The sequence below is a fragment of the Trichechus manatus genome, unplaced genomic scaffold, assembly GCF_000243295.1.
Source record: "Trichechus manatus latirostris isolate Lorelei unplaced genomic scaffold, TriManLat1.0 scaffold00070, whole genome shotgun sequence".
NCBI classification, from domain to species: Eukaryota; Metazoa; Chordata; class Mammalia; order Sirenia; family Trichechidae; genus Trichechus; species Trichechus manatus.
Window position 1 is genome coordinate 9661126 of NW_004444006.1, and position 4648 is coordinate 9665773.

Here is a 4648-nt window from a genome sequence, read left to right on the forward strand (position 1 = left end):
AATAACCCTCACCCTCCCTCCCCACCCCTGTAACCATCAAAGAATGTTTTCTTCTGTGTTTAAACCTTTTCTTGAGTTCTTATAATGTGGTCTTATACAGTATGTGTCCTTCTGTGACTCACTAAATTCATTCAGCATAATAAGTTCCAGCTTCCACCATGTTATACGATGTTTCATCATTGTTCTTTATCGTTGTGTAATATTCCATTGTGTGGATATACCATAATTTGTTTATCCACTCGTCCGTTGATGGGCACCTAGGTTGCGTCCATCTTTTTGCTATTGTGAACAGTGCGGCAATGAACATGGGTGTGCATATATCTATTCGTGTGACGGCTCTTGTTTCCCTAGGATATATTCCAAGGAGCGGGATGATTGGTGCATAAATTTGAATAATAGTCGCATTAACTGGTCTTCGTTGTAGGACTGTGGATATTATCCTATCACTAACAGCGTTGTACTTCAGGATAGATCTTGAAATGTTCTTTTTGAAGATGAATGCAACGTTATTGCTCTTCAATTTGTGATTCCCGGCATAGTAGACCATGTGATTGTCTGATTCAAAATGGCCAGTACCAGTCCATTTCAGCTCACTGATGCCTAGGATATTGATCTTTATGTGTTCCATTTCATTTTTTATGACTTCCAATTTTTCTAGATTCATACTTCGTATGTTCCACATTCCAATTATTAATGGATGTTTGCAGCTGTTTCTTCTCATGTTGAGTCTTGCTACCTCAGCAAATGAAGGTCCTCAACTACCATTGCTAAAGTTAATTTTTGAACCTGCAAGGTCATGTGGGGCTGTGCCACTTCTCCTTTTGGCAATTTCCCCTGCCTTCACTCACTGGCAGAAGCAGGCAGGTAGAAGGGAAAGCAAACGCATTAATAAGGCACTAGCCCTCTGACCACCTTCTTTGTGCATTTCAGAATCTGACCACTGATGTGGTCAACTGTATTGAACAGATTTACCCATGTTTTCACACCACCTCCTAATGTCTTTTCCTTGGAAAGTAATAGTTGTTGAGAATGTGAACTCTGGAGTCAGATTGCATGGGTTCAAATACTAGCTCTACTACTTACTAGCTGTGTAACTTTGGACAGATTGCTTAAACTCTTAGTGCCTCCATTCTCTCAACAGCTACCTTACATGGTAACCGTGAAGATAAAGTAAGATAGTCCATACCAACTGCCTATATAACAATGGCTGGCATTTGGTAAGCACTCATACATTGGTTATTGTTTTAATTAACATTATGTCAGATATTCCTTAATTTTTTTTGAAAGTCTTCTCCCACTATTATCCTCACCTCCACCTCCATATCACTATTGCAAGAGAACATGCTACTAATTGTTTGGGAACAGGTCTGTGGCTTTTAGGATACAAGAAATCAGATTTCTGCTAAATATATGGTGACCATATCACCTGAAAGGGGACACTTTATTTTTTTCTTTGGTGAAAATAAACACAGCAAAACCCGCTCCCATTCCACAGATTCTAGATATGATGATCAGTGACAATGGTTACATTCTTCACATTGCATCAACATTCTCGTTATTTCTGTTCTAGTTGTTTCAATTCCATTTACTTAATCTCCCTACCCCCTAACCTTTTCAACTATGCTTTAAAATAGCTGTTGACCCTTTGGTCATATATATATGTATGTGTATGTATATATATAAGTAACACAATACTCAAGGGTGAGAGTCTTTACCCTTTGGGCTAAACTGTTATTTAGTTTAAAGGTGACTTCAGGGATGGCTTTGATTTAAGGGTTTGTGTGTGTGTGCGTGCGCGTGCTTTAGGTGAAAGTTTACAGTAAAAATTAGTTTCTCATTCAAAAACGTATGCACAAATTGTTTTGTGGCATTTATTGCAATCCCTGCAATATGTCAGCACTGTCCCCACTTCCCTTTACGACCTGGGTTCCCCATGTCCATTCGTACAGTTTTCCTGTGCCTTCCTGCCTTTGCTTTTGGGCAGGTATTGCCTATTTTGTCTCATATACTTGATTGAACTAAGAAGCATGTTCCTCACGTGTGTTATTGTTTATTTTCTAGGCCTGTCTAATCTTTGGCTGAAAGGTGGACTTCGAGAGTGGCTTCAGTTCTGAGACAGCAGGGTGCCCAGGGCCGTAGTCTCAGGGGTTCCTCCAGTCTCTGTCAGACCAGTAAGTCTGGTCTTTTTTTGTGAATTTGAATTTTGTTCTGCATTTTTCTCCCACTCTGTCTAGGACCCTCTATTGTGATCCCTGTCAGAGTGGTCAGTGGTGGTAGCCAGGCACCATCTAGTTCTTCTGGGCTCAGGCTGGTGGACACTGTGGTTCATGTGGTCCATTAGTCTTTTGGACTAATATTTTCCTTGTGTCTTTGGTTTTCTTCATTCTCCTTTGCTCCAAGGTAGATGGGACCAATAGACATAACTTAGATGGACACTCTCAAGCTTTTAAGATGCCAGACGTTTCTCTCCAAAGTAGGATGTAGAACATTTTCTTCATGAAATATGTTATGCCAATTGACCTAGATGTTCCTGAGACCATGGTCCCCAGCCTCAGCCCCAGTAACTCAGTCCCTCAAGGTGTTTGGATGTGTCTAGGAAACATCTGTGATTTTGTCTTGCTCAAATTGTGCTGACTTCCCCTGTATTGTTTGTTGTCTTTCCTTTCACCAGTTAACACTTGTCTACTACCTAGTAATTTTCCCACTCCCCCTCCTCCTTCCTTGTAACCATCAAAGATTGTTTTCTTCTGGGTGTAAACCTTTTCTTTGGTTTTTATAACAGTGGTCTCATACAATATTTGTCCTTTTGTGATTGACTTATTTCACTCAGCATAAAGCCCTCCAGATTCAACCATGTTGTGAGATGTTTCGTGGATTCATCATTTGGGTAGTATTCCATGGTGTGTATGTACCATAATTTGTTTATCCATTCCTCTGTCGATTGGCACTTACGTTGTTTCAAACTTTTTGCTATTGTGAATAATGTCACAATGAACATGGGTATTCATATGTCCATTTGTGTGACATCTCTTATTTCTCTAGGATATATTCCTAGAAGTGGGATTACTGGATCATACGGTATTTCTATTTCTAGCTTTTTAAAGAGGCACTGTATTGTTTTCCATAGTGGTTGTACCACTTTATATTGTCACCAACAATGCATAAGAGTACCAGTCTACCCATTCGATAAAGTTCAACACCCATTCCTGATAAAAACTCTCAATAAGATAAAAATAGAAGAGAAATTCCTCAATAAAATAAAGGGCATCTATACAAAACCAACAGCCAACATCATTCTCAATGGAGAGAGGCTGAAAACATCCCCCCTGAGAACAGGAACAAGACAAGGATGCCCTTTATTATCACTCCTATTTAACATTGTGCTGGAAATTCTAGCTAGAGCAATAAGACAAGAAAAGGAAACAAAGGGCATCCAAACTGGCAAGGAAGAAGTAAAACTATCCCTATTCGTGGATAATATGATACTATACATACAGAACCCTGAAGACTCCACAAGAAAACTACTGGAACTAATAGAAAGATTCAGCAGAGTAGCAGAATACAAGATAAACATACAAAAATCAGTTGGATTCGTATACACCAATAAAAAGAACTACAAAAAAGGAAAATAGGAAAGCAATACCATTTATAATAGTCCTTAAACAAATAAAATATTTAGGAAAAAATCTAACCAGAGATGTGAAAGACCTATACAAAGAAAACTACAAAACACTATTGCATGAAACCAAAAGAGATCTACATAAATGGAAAAAACATACCATGCTCATAGATAGGAAGAATCAACATTGTGAAAATGTCAGTCCTACCCAAAGCGACCTACAGATGAAATCCCAATCCAAATACCAACAGCATTCTTTAACAAGATGGAAAAACAATCATCAACTTTATGTGGAAGGGAAAGAGGCCCTGGATAAGTAAAACATTACTGAAGAAAAAGAACAAAGTAGGAGGCCTCGAACTACCTGACCCCAGAACCTACAATATACAGCTATGGTAGTCAAAACAGGCTGGTACTGGTACAGTGAAAGACACTTTGACCAATGGAACAGAATTGAGAGCCCAGATGTAAATCCATCTAGCGACGTTCACTTGATCTATGACAAAGGCTCAAAGTCCATTAAAAGGGGAAAAAACAGTCTCTTTAACAAATGGTGCTGGCAAAACTGGATGTCCATCTGTAAAAAAAATGAAACAGGACACATACTTCACACAGATACAAAAACTAATTCAAAATGCATCAGAGACCTAAATATAAAATGAAAAACTATAAAGATCATGGAAGAAAAAATAGGGTCAATGCTAGGGCCCCTAATATATGGCATAAATAGGATAAAAACCATAATTAACAATACACAAACACCAGAAGATAAAGTAGATAACTGGGATCGAAGAAAAATTAAACACTTATGCTCTTCAAAAGACTTTACCAAAAGAGTAAAAAGAGAACCTACAAACTAGGAAAAAACCTTTGGCTATGACAAATCCAACAAAGATCTAATCTCTAAAACCTGTAGGAAAATCCATCATCTCTATAACAGAAAGACAAATAATCCAAGTAAAAAATGGGCAAAGGACATGAACAGACACTTCACCAAAGTAGACATTCAGGCAGCTAACAGACGAGTAA